The sequence below is a fragment of the Schistocerca cancellata genome, chromosome 10 (assembly GCF_023864275.1).
Source record: "Schistocerca cancellata isolate TAMUIC-IGC-003103 chromosome 10, iqSchCanc2.1, whole genome shotgun sequence".
Taxonomy (NCBI): Eukaryota; Metazoa; Arthropoda; class Insecta; order Orthoptera; family Acrididae; genus Schistocerca; species Schistocerca cancellata.
In genome coordinates, this window is record NC_064635.1 from 3,418,944 (window position 1) to 3,433,968 (window position 15,025).

Here is a 15,025-nt window from a genome sequence, read left to right on the forward strand (position 1 = left end):
TAGGGAAAACAACATATTAGCCGTACTTCAGCAGATCTCAAAACCTCGAATGTGCCCATCACCACGGCAGCTACGAGAAGTTCCTGTAGTCTGACACGCCGTGTTCCCCTCGCTCGCTGGTGGGCGTGCCTGCCAGCGCTGGAGAACTCGCCGTCGGGGCCAACGAGGCGTGCGGGCCGTGCGGAGGACTTGTGACGTCACACTAGTCGACTTGCCCGCCACTCTTCCCGAACTCTCGACTCCACGCAGGGCCCAGGGGAAATGTGTATGCAATTAAAAAGGCGCCACCACAGGTCTCTAATTCCTCGTGTGCTGTCGAGAGATTACACGCAGTTAAACGAGCAGTCAAGAATTACTAAACTCGTCTGAAGTGCACTAGTTCGTCGCTCTCCGCCGGAGACGGCTGCTGGCACTCGTCGAGACCTGCAGTGTCGCGTGCTGTGACGTGCCCGCCGCGGCCTGTTCTTCCCTTAATTTTCTCCGCAGCTCGCGGTCTAGTGGCTATCAATCACACGTCCGGCCATCTTGACTTAGGTTTTCCGTGATTTCACTAAATCGCTCCAGGCAAATGCCGGGATGGTTCCTTTCAAAGGGCACGGCCGACTTCCTTCCCCATCGTTCCCTAATCCGATGATACCGATGACCTCGCTGTCTGGTTTCCTCCCTCCAAAACAACCCCCTGTTCTAGTGGCTAGCGTTGCTACCTCTGGATCACGGGGTCCCGGGTTCGATTCCCTGCGGGGTGGGGATTTTCTCTGCCCGGGGACTGGGTGTTTATTTTGTGCTCATCATTTCATCATCATCCTCATCATTTGTGACAGTGGCTAGATTGGACTGTCAAAAAAATTGAACATTTTTATTTGATTCGATGTTTGTTAATTACGTTTCCTTTCGTTGATATATGTGGAATTTAAATCGAAGAAAAGAAAAGTTTCTACTAGTGAGATTCGAACCAGCGGGTACAGAACTTCAGTGCCCTACAAGTACGAAGGAAGTGGAAGTGGCGCCAGTCTCGGAGGTGCGCGAGTTATTTAAATACCGCGTGTACACCAAACTTCAGGCGACTCATAAATTTTCGAAAGGAGAACTAAAAAAGTTGGAGGTTTGACGAAGGAAACAGATTAGAATGGACTGCAGCTGGTAGTGAGACTGCCGTCTAACCTGTGCAGAGAATCACTTGCTGTGGGACAGAAGCTGAAAGCGGAAATCGTACAGGGAGATTAAATACATTTAATTTATTTTTACGATTTTATTTTACGATTTTATTTCATTAAGACTGCCGTACAGAAGTATTTGCACAAACGTAAATGTTGGCATTTACAAGTACTATTTGTGATATATATGTTCCAGCGAATTGGAACTTAATTTTAATACATAATTATAACAAAATTATAAATTACCGGTCGTGGATGGTGAACGGCGTAGGCAAAGAACTAGCAGTCCAAATTTCGAAAATGGTTTGAAATTGAAGAGAGCTTCGTGGCACTTGGATTGTGTGTAGACAAAATCCACAACCAAATGCTCAAACATCTTCGTACCGACAACATGAAACATATTCTCGGGCTTTTTAATCTCATTTGGCGGGAGGGAGTATTTCCTCCTCAGTGTCGGGAAGGTCGTATTTTTCCTGTTCTGAAATTGGGAAAGCAACCGCATATTTTAAACCAACTACCGGCCAATCTCTATGACGAATGGGCTGTGTAAGCTATTCGAATGAAAGGTCAACCGCTGTGTTTGTTGGTGCCTTGAAGCTGGAGGGCATATATCTCGACTCTAAAGCGGCTTTGGTCTTTCAAATCCATCACAGATCACTTGGTTCGTTTGGAATCGGCAGTGCGCAATGGTTTCGCACGTCGCCAACATATGACTGCCGTGTTCTTAGACCTATAGAAGGCATACGATACCATCTGGTGACATCACAACCTATCTGCACTGCACGAGTGGAGCTTCTGGGGCAGTTTACCCATTTTTATCCAGAATTTCCTATCTCTGCGATTTTTTTGGTCCGGTAGGTTCGACTCTCGGCAACAAATATGTACAGGAAACTGGAGTCCCTCAGGGATCTGTTCTGAGCGTAACGCTGTTTACTATCGCCATCGATAGCATCGTAATTGTAGTGGGCCCCATAGTATCTCCGTCACTGTATGTGGACGATCGTTGCCTGCAGTACGCTTCTGCATCACAGCGCATTGCTGAGTGCCAACTTCAGGGGGCTGTCTGGAGAGTCAATGACTGGGCCCTGAATCACAGCTATCAATTTCCTCCTGCTAAATCTAGAGTTGTGCATTTTTGTCCAAACTGTGCACCGGCGCCCAGAAATTTGTCTTGGTGACCAGTTACTTGAAGTCGTTCGTTGACAACAAGGCAACCTGTATGAACAAGCTGAGCGCTGTCCGTTTCCTCAGTCACTCCTCTGGGTCGCGGACCGCACAGTTGTTCTGAGAAGTTACAAAGTGCTGCTTTTATCCCGCTCGGACAATGTATTGCCTATGGGTCGGCTGCATCGACCATATTGAGCCTGCTGTACCCTGTTCACCACACTGGCGTGCGGTTGGCCTTCCGTACGAGCCCTGGCGACGGCGTCCCACTGCTGCGGGACGGACGACAGCAGGTTGTGGCGAGTCAAGCTGTCACGGCCTGTCAGGCGCCTACTCACTAATGCCACTCAACTGTGTTCCGGAACCGACAGTGCAGACTGTTTGCACATCGCCCAAAACTAAGCAGACCAGCGTCTGCTGAAGGACCTCCAAGAACCTCTGTTAGTATGTGATTGTGGAGCTTCCCCTCGTCACCCTGTCCTGTGATACGGGTGGTCCCGAGAGGGATGCTGATCCCATCCTCCTCAGACAGCTGTTTCTCTCGATCATCGACGATTACTCCGATAAGGTACACATCTGCACAGACCGATCGAAAGTCAACGACAGGGTCGGTTACGCTTTTGCACGTTCAAGGAGGCGCGAGGACCAGTCTCTGCCGATGCCTGCAGTGTATACACTGCAGAGGTGGTTCCCTTCCCTCAGGCTTTGCGCTAACTCAAATCCCAGGTCACGACGAAGTTTCAGATCTGTAGCGATCCCGTGAGTTGCTTAAAAGGCATAACGCTGGGCAATCCCAAAAATCTTTTGATCGCCGACATCCAGGACCAACTGGTTGACCTTTACAGCTCTGGAAAGACAATGACACCGAGCCACATAGGCGCTATAGGAAACGAGCTCGCCGACCGTGTAGCTGAGGACGCAACGACAGGAGATCAACTTGACGTCGGGATAGCGGGCACAGATTTAGGATTACAACTTGGATACAATATTTTCAGGTTCTGGGAATTGGAATGGCAGGCTACTACGACCCAAAAGAAGTTGAGAGCGGGAGAGAGTGTGACATACATCTTTCCAGACTTCTCGGAAAGATGCAGTTGTGCTGTGCTGACTATATATCAGCCACAAGGGGAATGCGGCTAGCTCTCAGCTCACTTGCCTCATTACCTCAGATACTTGCAGATGACGAGACAGCCACTACAGTAGTATTGCATTTGCTGAGGGAGAGCGGATTTTACACTAGACTGTAATACTCCTCCACTTCCAGCGTAAAGGGTGGTTATGTGAGCGAGAGTCTGCCCCTGTGGCGGCTACCCCCATGCGACCGCTAGTTACCCTCTTCTCCCCTCACCTTGTGCCTTTAGACCCTCTTATGCCAGTTGCTGCCTGGGTTTTTTCTCTTACCTATCGTGTTATAACTAGTGTCACGCGCTTTTAAACTCTTTGACTTGCTTATGTAGTTGGTGCGGCCAAGTCCCAACTTTCTTCAGGTGTTTCTCTCACGATGAGGTGGGACTTATAGACCAGTAGTTTAGTCCCTTTAGACACGTAATCATCCTCATAATCGAAATCGAACAAGAGCGAGTGAACGGAATGAAGAACGAGTCAACTAAAAACGCAGGAGATGCAATAATGAAGAAATGGCCACTCGATAAAGGAAGAGACGGACGTGTGGAGGGAGCCCCTCGGTCCTCCCGAACGACGCAGCTGAGGTGCGGTGCGGTGCTGTGCTGGCCGCTTCCCTTGCCTCCCCGTCTCGCTCCACTCTGCGCTGTCGCCAGACTGCGCAGTTGCTATCGTCTCCGTCCCTGGCGCAAGTGAACCAGCTCTCGCGTTCTCAGTGGCTCTGTTAGTCTCATTCGACCTGTGTGTACAGTAAACAGTAAACGAACTCAAAGAAAAGTTTGCAAAAGTGAGTAACGGAGAGAAACAAAAGTCCCTAACTATGCCGATTGTTTTGTGATTCTGTCAGTGCCGGTAAACGACTGCGGAGGTGAGGTAAACGGGACGGCTATTGTCTTGAAAACAGTTTATAAGATCGACGACAGAAAAATTAAAGAAGTGTGACGGTGGAATGTAGTCCAGTTAAATTAGGTGATGCAGAAGCAATCGGAACTGGTTCGTGAGTTTCCTTATTTATGCAGACAAGTGAGGGTGTCTCGAGTAAAAACGATGTGGAACGCAGATTAACTGTAGCGAGAAAGCCTTCTCAGAAGAAGAGAAATTTTTTATCGCCTGATATAGATTTAAGTGTTAGGAACTCTTTTCTGAAGGTATCTGTACGGATTGCAGCCTTACACGGAAGTGCAACATGGACGATAAGCGATTCAGGCAAGAGGAGGAGGAGGAGCAGCTTTTGAAATGATGCGCTGCAGGAGAATGCTGAAGATGGAATGTGTGGATCGCGTAATTAACTGAATAGAGCTGGAGAGGAAACAAGTTTGCCATACCGTTTGACTAAAAGAAGAGATTTGTTCGTTGGAAATAACTCAGCCATCAAGGAATCATCGATTTGGCAATCGAGGAAAGTGTGGGGAATAATTGTAAAGGGAGAGCTAGGCTCCAATACACAACGTAAGCAACTTCAAATGGATGTGGGTTGCAGCTCGCAAGATCGGCGCGGACAGCTGCAGGAAACCAATCTTCGGGCAGGAGACAGCAGCATCATTTATCTACAATCTGGCCTGTAGTCGGCGCTGTGTGTGTTTTCCATGTCCATAGGAGCCTAGAAATCTCCGCGCTGTGCAAAAAATAAACTTACGTAACTCTGAACGTCCGCGTTTGAAACAAAGTACATCTGCAGCAATTTGAACCTCCGTCATGCGGACAAAAATGTATTATCCGAGATAGCAGTCGGCGCTTTATTCTTTGTTTTCGCCTTATGCAATAACTGCTGTACGGTAAGCAATAATTTCCTCCACCGTGACAATCTGCGCGTCCCTGGGAAAGTGCTGATAATTAAACACGATTGCGCTCTTAAATGTGTTCATAAAGTCTCGTGCAGTCTTGAGAAATCTGTGAAATTGAAAATTGTCCCCATCCCGATAAGAGAAATTAAATTGTGTTCTTTTTTTGTGCAGGCTTTGGTTTTTGTGCCTGTCTACTTGCCTCTTCGTTGTAACGCAGTTTGTGTTGCATTTTATATCCAAGGTGGTTTCCCCAATCCAGTCGTCTCATTCGTCTTCTTTACGTGTGTCTGTCCTGTACCCCTGCTCGAATATCGCCGCACAGTTCGACGCCCTCACCTCCGCCAGCGGCGATAACATGCCGCGCAAGCCATTGTCCAGTGTGCTGTGGAGGGTACTTCATAGCTGCAGCAGCTCTTCGCGAGAGCGCCGAGGTAGAATCCCTAGTCTTCTCATCGTATTCGCATTTACAATTGCTCCAGTCTGCAAGGGGAATGCCTTGCAAAAGAGTTATAATTTTTTGAGCGTTTAGTATGTTGCATGTCGTTGGTGTGTATTGTGGAATCGAAGTTTTCGACTTTTAGTACCATTTCGTAACTTGGGGAGAACGGGAAAACCATGAAATTTTGACTCTATTTCGTATTTTTTTCCTGCTGTCCTAAGACAAAAAGCATGTAGAACTGTCTTGTACAGAGTTAAATGTCATTCAGTTTGTGCTGGTTAAACTTACCGGTGCACAAGATATTTTGCGAGGTATTGAGCTTCAGAGGAAAGACAAATCTGTGAATTAATCCAGGTGCCCACACTAATGAAAAAAACTGTTCTAAACCTGAAGCCATGTGGCACTTTGAACCTGCTTGTCGAAGTGTCCAGAAAATGTCGTCGTACTTCCGTACAGCAGGTCATGTGAATCGTGCTAAGGGTGCACATCTCTACTGCCCGGGCATAGTCAGACTGAAAGAAAAAAATCGATCTTCAGGAATTCTGCAAATTCAACGTTGAAAGCTACTCAAGTATTATTAATAGGTACTAAGTCGTGGGCTGTCCGTGACTTTAACTTCTAGGTTAATGAATTCTTTTATAAATAATATTCCATCTTCAGTCAAAAAATGGTTCAAATGGCTCTGAGCACTATGGGACTTAACTTCTAAGGTCATCAGTCCCCTAGAACTTAGAACTACTTAAACCTAACCAACCTAAGGACAGCACACACACCCATGCCCGAGGCAGGATTCGAACCTGCGACCGTAGCGGCCGCGCGGTTCCAGACTGTAGCGCCTTTAACCGCTTGGCCACCACGGCCGGCCATCTTCAGTCACAAAATTTTTACTTTCTAAGTATTTTCCAACACGTTTCGCAGCTACAGCTCCATTTTCATGGACGGTACAGATACAACGAGCGTTACCTCTGCTACTGTTTTTCACCCCAACAGTAACAGAATGACACAGTTGTTAAATTTAACAAGAAAACGGTCCCAGGCGGGGTTAATGAGGAGAATAATATATTCTGACGTATTACCTGCGTTTGAACACATAACATTCGTCTTCAGCACTACTGAAAATCATAGACGCTTGCACTCACATTGGTTGCTACGGTCGCAGGTTCGAATCCTGCTTCGGACATGGATGTGTGTGGTGTCCTTAGGTTAGTTAGGTTTAAGTAGTTCTAAGTCTAGGGGACTGATGACCTCAGCAGTTAAGTCCCATAATGCTCAGAGCCATTTGACCTCCTTTTTTTCCACTCACATTTAGTTGGATTTAGCATGTGTGACACAGTACTGCAGGACTCTAAAGACGCACATTTAATCTGTGTCACAGTGATGCGATGGAATATTAATTATGTGTTATTTTAGTTTACGTACATTTACGAAATGAAATAAAAAATAATTCGAGGAGTGTCAGTTAGGAAATTTTGTTTTACATTCCTACTCAAATATCACGACATTTACTGCGATTCTTAACGTATCACTCGAAGTAATTTTTTTTATTTTATTTCTTCAGCGCTTACAAAAGGAAATAATACGAAATTCAGTACTCCACGACATCGCTGCCAAGTATTGGTGTATTCGACTCCTGTAATACTGTCATAAGCATGCTAAGTCGTTCAGCATCTAAGTGCAAATGTCAAATTACAATGCTAAAACCTATCCTTTTTGCGATGTTTTGATAGTCTGACAATTTTGCCATTCGGAAGCTCTTTATCTCGGTTCGTGTGTGGTGTAGAAATACGTTTGTTCAGTGAAAATTGTAGAAAATTTTAGACTCAATAAGAAAGCTCTGGTTCTCGTAGGACGCAATGAAAAAAAGATATTAGAGGGGAAAAACTGAAATAAGTACGAAAATTTCGGCTACCACAAAGTTAGCATAGTGTTCTCGAAGTTTAAAACATACCTTATGCAGTACAGACCACCTGCATACAACAGCCGGCCGGGGTGGCCGAGCGGTTCTAGGCGCTACAGTCTGGAACCGCGCGACCGCCACGATCGCAGGTTCGAATCCTGCCTCGGGCATGGATGTGTGTGATGTTCTTAGCTTAGTTAGGTTTAAGTAGTTCTAGGGGACTGATGACCTCAGAAGCTAAGTCCCGTAGTGCTCAGAGCCATTTCAACCATTTGCATACAACAAACTAAAAGTACACAAAATTGAGATCTATTGTATGGTATAGTATAGCGGCCGACTGGACTAAATGTCCGTACGCGAGATGTACGTTACAAGTATCAAAGTTATCGGACAGCCTTACCGTAATACCGATTTCCAAATTTTTCCCAGACATTTTTTCAAGAGGATAATATCATCCAACCATTCACCTAGCCTTCCTACAGGGCTCCCCTACACTACTTAGTTTCCATTACGCTCGTAATTACGTATTCCACTCCATTCTCCATCGTGATCTATTCTTTGACATGGACCTACTTGCAGATAACAGTTTCCGTGTTCATCCAGTTCTCTTCATTCTACACTCGTCCTTCGCAACACGACACTACACCAACATTCGTCAGAGGTCGCATGTTTGGCAGCACTGTGGGGTTCCATTAATTATATCAGCTGCATCGGGACTTTATGCGGAATTAGCGCCCACGAGTGCAAATGTGTGCCGGACGGAGACTCCAACTCGGGATCTCCTGCCTGCTCGGCAGTTGCGTCACCCACTGCGCCACCCGGACGCAGTGTTCATCGCAGATGCGCGGACTGTCCCGGCGCGCTGCCCGGCCGACCCACACCCCCACTGAGCGGCAGCTGTCCGCAGTCGCAGCGAGGCGAGTCACTTGCACGGATGCTAGGTGTCGGCTCTTTCTTTCTTTCTTTTCTTTCTTTCTTTCTTTCATAAAATTCCTGACGACTGTCGTGCGACTCTTACATCTCCGCGTTGCTGTACCTTTCACATACCTACATCTACATAACTAACCTACAATTCACACTTACGGGTCTGGCGCAGAGAGTTCTTCTGACCACCTTCAGGCTATTTATCTACTCTCTTAACAGCACGTGGGAAAAATGAAAACTTAAATCATTCTGTACGACCGCTGATTTCTCTTCTTTTGTGGCGCTTGTAATTTCTCCCTATGTAGGTTGGCGACAGTATAATTATTTCAAATTCAGAAGAAAGGACAAGTGGTCCAAATTTCATAAGGAGGTTGTGCCACAGCGAAGAACGTCATTGTTTGAATGGCTGCCACCCCAGCGCACTCCATGCTCTGTTTCGCGGTAGTACAAGACGAGCTGCCCTTCTTTCAATGTTGTCGGTGTCCTGCGTCAGTGCTATCTGATGCACATCCACACAGCGCAGCGGTACTCTAGCAGAGGACGAACAAGCGATGCAGCGTCTATTGTAGACTTGGCTGCATCTTCTAAGTGTTCTGCCAATAAAACGCAGTCTTTGTTTCGCCTTCCCCAGAACGTTACGTTTGTGATCGTTCCAATGTAAATTGTTCGTAATTGGAATTCCTAGGTTCAAAAAAAAATAATGTGTGTGAAATCTTATATGACTTAACTGCTAAGGTCATCAGTCCCTACGCTTACACACTATTTAACCTAAATCATCCCAAGGACAAGCACACACACCCATGCCCGAGCGAGCACTCGAACCTCCGCCGGGACCAGCCGCACAATCCATGACTGCAGTGCGTTAGACCTCTCGGCTAGAATTCCTAGATATTTAGTTGAATTCACAGCCTTTAAATTTGTGTGATCTATCGTGTAACGGAAATTTAACGGATTTCTTTTCGTTCTCATGTGGATGACCTCTCACTTTTTCTTATTGAAAACAATTGCCAGTTTTCGTACGGTAGACATATAGTGTCTAAATCATTTTGCTGTTGCTTTTGATGACTTTACTAGACAGTAAGTAACACCACAATCAACAAACTAAGATGGCTATTCAGATTGTCTCGTAAATAATTTACATAGATTACCACTAGCAGAGGGCCTACACCAAATCCTTGGCGAACGCCAGATATCTGTTACGTTTTACTCGATGATTTTCCATCGAGCACTACACTACTGGCCATTAAAATTGCTACAACAAGAAGAAATCCAGAGGATAAACAGGTATTCATTGGACAAATATATTATACTAGAACTGACATGTGATTACATTTTCACGCAATTTGGGTGCATAGATCCTGAAAAACCAGTACCCAGAACAACCACCTCTGGCCGTAATAACGGGCTTGATACGCCTGGCCATTGAGTCAGACAGAGCTTGGATGGCGTGTACAGGTACAGCTGCCCATGCACCTTCAACACGATACCACAGTTCATCAAGAGTAGTGACTGGCGTACTGTGACGAGACAGTTACTCGGCCACCATTGACCAGACGCTTTCAGTTGGTGAGAGATCTGGAGAATGTGTTGGCCAGGGCAGCAGTCGAACATTTTCGGTATCTAGAAAGGCCCGTGCAGGACCTGCAACATGCGGTCGTGAATTATCCTGCTGAAATGTAGGGTTTCCAGGGATCGAATGAAGGGTAGAGCCACGGGTTGTAACACATCTGAAATGTAACGTCCACTGTTCAAAGTGCCGTCAATGCGAACAAGAGGTGACCGAGACGTGTAACCAATGGCACCCCATACCATCGCGCCGGGTGATACGCCAGTACGGAGATGATGAATACATGCTTCCAACGTGCGTTCACTGCGATGTCGCCAAACACGGATGCGATCATCATGATGCTGTAAACAGAACCTGGATTCATCCGAAAAAATGACGTTTTGCCATTCGTGCACCCAGGTTCGTCGTTTAGTACACCGCCGCAGGCGCACCTGTCTGTGATGCAGCGTCAAGGGTAAGCGCAGCCACGGTCTCCGAACTAGAGATGGCCAAAACTGTTCTTTTCAGAGATCGGATCAGAACTGTTCACTCCCTGAAATGAATTAGCTCTTTTTCATGACTCACCACTCATTTACAATAGAAAATAAATGGAAGGCACATTGCCCTTTAAAACTTGGTTTATTCCAGTACTATACCTGTATTTTGATCTTATTTGATCCTGTTTTGAAGTAACACAGATAATGAGTAAGAATTTTGTATTGTTTATTGAAGTTTCCACGATATGACGAAGTTTTTGATTATTGATTTATTTTGCACTATCGTGGTTTTTTGGGTGATCGGAAAATGTTGTAACTTGAGATTTACATTAACAATATATTTGGCTATAATGTATTAAAATTTCATTAACCTCATACAAATACATCGCAAGCCATATATTTTTAAAGTGAACGTTTCCTTCGGAAGACGCCTAAAATCGCAAAATCCGTACCAGAATAAGAAAAAAAAATATAAATTTGACTGTAAAACGAAAGTGCTGCATATAGCCTTACGCAGAATAGAACAAGGAAAATATTGGTGTATCACATTTTGCGATACGTTTATCGGTTCGCTCGTAATTAAAGCGTAAATTCGAGTGTCCATAATAAAAATCCTATAGTACGAGGAGTCGGCAGGAACCTAATCTGATCAGTTTAAACAAGTAAAAATAAAATAAAAACAAATGATGTATACATAACATAATAATGTAATATACATAGCGGTTTTACTACGAAGAACAATTTCCAGTAGAGACGAACTCCGATGCAGAAGCACTGAGTCGAGCAGGTCGAGCCGCGAGCTGTATTACTGCGTGAGCTAAGACCGCAGAGACCAGAGTGACACCTGAGTTGCTTTGCTCAACGCTCTGGAGTCGAGAACGGTGGGGTGAGCGTTGAGCGGGCGAGTTCTGAGGGTGGGGGGAGTGGTGAACGGCCACCACTCAACCGCTCCAAGACAAATCGTCCGTTCCCTTGCGAGCAGGTTGTTGCAAGTAGTTCCTATGTTATCCGCTAGGTGGCTCTCTGTCCTGTTGCTCACATTAACTGCCCAGAGGGCAGGACGTGCGACTGAAACGATCGCTGACAGAGTGCGATGCGAAGTTAAGCTGCGCCAGACACTGCACGCGGCAGATGACGCACAGAGACGGCACGGCATATGTGAAACACAAAATCCAATGAGGCACTGCACAATGCAGGCAGCCAAGGTAGAAGCAGGGCAGAGGCCGGCGCTGCCTGTGTTGTGTGGCGTGCACTGTGCTGTGACCAGCAGAGGCGCTGCTGATATGCTCCGTCTCTCTCTCTCTCTCTCTCTCTCTCTCTCTCTCTCTCTCTCTCTCTCTCTGCCGTGGGAAACGTTTGGAGCTACCGTTCTTTTTTTTTCTGAATCACTGATTGTACACTCCTTTGAAAGATTCAACTCTATGAATCAGTTCAAGAGCGGATCCCCCATCTCTACTCCGAACTGATAGTCCGTGCTGCTGCAAACATCGTTGAACTGTTCGTGCAGATGGTTGTTGTGTTGCAAACGTCCCCATCTGTTGACTCAGGGATCGAGACGTGGCTACACGGTCCGTTACAGCCATGCGGATAAGATGGCTGTCATCTCCACTGCTAGTGATACGAGGCCGTTGGGATCCAGCACGACGTTCCGTATTACCCTCCTGAACCCACCGATTCCATATTCTGCTAACAGTCATTGGATCTCGACCAACGCGAGCAGCAGTGTCGCGATACGATAAACCGCAATCATGATAGGCTACAATCCGACCGTTATCAAAGTCGGAAACGTGATGGTACGCATTTCTCCTCCTTACACGAGGCATCACAACAACGTTTCATCAGGCAACGGCGGTCAACTGCTGTTTGTGTATGAGAAATCGGTTGGAAACTGTCCTCATGTCAGCGTGTTGTAGGTGTCGCCACCGGCGCCAACCTTATGTGAATGTTCTGAAGAGCTAATCATTTGCATACCACAGCATCTTCTTCCTGTCGGTTAAATTTCGCATCTGTAGAACGTCATCTTTGTGGCGTAGCAATTTTAATGGCCAGTAGTGTACGCACTATGACGTCTTTGACAGGGAATAAGGAATCTAGTCGCATAACTGAAGCGATACTTAACAGGCACGCGATTTGATTGGAAGCGTCTTTCGTGGAAATGTAGAAAGATATAATGAATTTGAGATCCCCAGTTGATGGCACTTCGTGCGAGTGAAGACCTGATTGTGAACGGAATAGAATAAAGTGTGCTGGTGTTAAGTGAAGGCTCTCAAAGTGTTGTTTCCTGTTTTGCAGGTAAGGAGGTCCCCAGAGCATCAGCTCAACGTAGGAGGAGGCAGTCAAGAGCTGAAAGATTGCTACCCGTAATCACAGCGCGAGTGGTTAGCGGTGAGTACCTCACCCTTGTAAAGCTGAACGTTCATATGCCAGTAACGACGCAGTGGAAACCCTCGGTAGAAAACGGAAGAAAAGGTTTTCTGTTCACTGAAATGTATGCAGTGTGATCAACATTTTTATCTATCTAGTGGGCGACATTTATTTCTTCATAGTTGAGTCGTCTTCCTATACATCTACACTGCCAATTTGCCGCATAATTGCTCTCACAAGTTTTGTCAGTTTGAGTGATTAAAGTGTGCTTTCGGGCATTCAGCGTGTTTTTTGTTACATTTTTCATCTCGATAGACTGTCTCTTCAAAAGTATCGGGACACATATACGTAATGAGGAATTGACCACTAGATCCCACGAGATGCGGACCCCGCCACTACAGAAGAAATCGGCGTGTACGGTGTTGTCTGTAGAGAAGCAAAATAGGTACGTTATGAGAACCGAGTCACTTGGAACGGTTACAGATCATTGGGTGTCACATGAGTAGCAGATCCATCAGGGGCATTCCGAATCGGCTAAAACTGCGTAGAGGCAGGCAGGAAGAACGCGGCAGAATGTCGCAGCAGTCCCTGGCAAGCCGGTGGCTGAGGCGGCGCAGAGAGCGACGCTACCGAAAACGTGCGATTTTGGAGTGACGAATCACGCTGTAACCTGTGGCAGTCCGGTATTGGCGCTTGTTTGGAGAACGATAACTGATGTCACTTGTAATGCCAGCGGTGAAGTACGGCAGACGTGGTGTTACGTTATGTCTTTCCCGGTTACAGTGTTCTCCTCTCATTGCGTTTAAGAGGACGAGGATTTCAGAAGGATATGAACACATTTTACAGTATGACAGTTCAGAGGCGATGATCGTATTAGTATGACAGTGCAGCCCGTCATAAAGAAGCGCGTCTGAGGCAGTGGTTTGTGGACAATAAGAGCTCCGTAACATACTCACCTGCCGAGAATAGCGATCCGAAGCCAGCGGAACACCAGACGCCAGCCTCCAACATCACCACCTTCTCCGGTTTCCCGCTCTCGAGGAAGTGTGGGCTCCCATCCCTCCACAGACATTCAGAGACGTCATCGGAAGTGTCCCCAGCAGAGGTTAAAGGCGAGACGATGGCCGCAGACGCAGCGTGTCAGCCTCCACTAGCCGCCTTCTCCAGGCGCTGCGTGTTGCGCTGCTACGCGTGCTCGCTGCCGAGACTCCAGCCACACCCACAGGTACTTTTGCTCTCGAGCCAGTGTTCGTAGCGGAGTGAGACGTGGCTCCCGCCACATCCGCAGATGTCCTTTCGTTTTCTGAGCCGCTCCGATAATCTGTGAGATGCACTTTACTTTGTGTCAGCTTCTCTCGCGGACGAGGTGGCCGGGAATGTAACAGTGGGCGGTTTTGGTGCGGCTGGGTACCCGCGACAGCGCAGCCTCCGCCAGCCGGACGGATCGAGTGTGTCGGTCGCCGAGGGAGCAGCGTGCCTGCGGGACACGGCCAGTGCCTCGTCTGGTCGATACACACTGAGGTGACAAAAGTCACGGGGTGTCGGACCTCCTCCCGCCCTGCTGTGGCGCAGTAACTGGCCGTGGCGAGGACTCCACAAGTCATTGGAAGTCCCCTGCAGAAACACACAGCCGCGCTGCCTCTAAGGCCGTCCATAATTTCGGAAGTGTTGCCGATGCAAGAGTTTGTGCACGAACTGACCTCTCGGTTACGTCCTATGTATGTTCTTCGTTGGGATTAATTTCGGGCCATCTTGGTGACCAAATCATTCTCTCAAATTGTCCAGAATGTTCTTCAAACGAATTGTGGAACTGTGACACGACATCGTTGTCTGGGAACACGAACTTCGTGAATGGCTGCAAGTGGTCTCCAAGTAACCGAACACAACCACTTCCAGTCAGTGGTGTGTTCAGCTGGACTAGAGGACCCAGCCCATTCCACGTAAACGCGGCCCACACCATTGTGCAGCCACCACGAGCTGGCGCAATGTCTCGAACCTTACCGTCAGCTCCTACCAACTGAAATGGGCACGCATCTGACCAGTCGCCTAGGGTCCAACCGATGTGGTCACGAGCCCAGCAGAGGCGCTGCGGGAGACGTGCTGTCAACGAAGGCACTCGCGTCCGTCCTCTGCT

At 47.2% G+C, this 15,025-nt stretch overlaps 1 protein-coding gene across 1 annotated transcript in view; it reads left to right on the plus strand.

Annotated features, from left to right (window-relative positions):
• The window catches only part of LOC126106792 (alpha-(1,6)-fucosyltransferase), a 345,214-nt gene that overhangs the window by 114,449 nt on the left and 215,740 nt on the right, over positions 1-15,025 (plus strand). Inside the window, exon 3 of the mRNA XM_049913180.1 lies at positions 12,820-12,912. The gene's annotated coding sequence lies outside the window, so the exon portion shown is untranslated. The remainder of the gene's footprint in view (positions 1-12,819; positions 12,913-15,025) is intronic.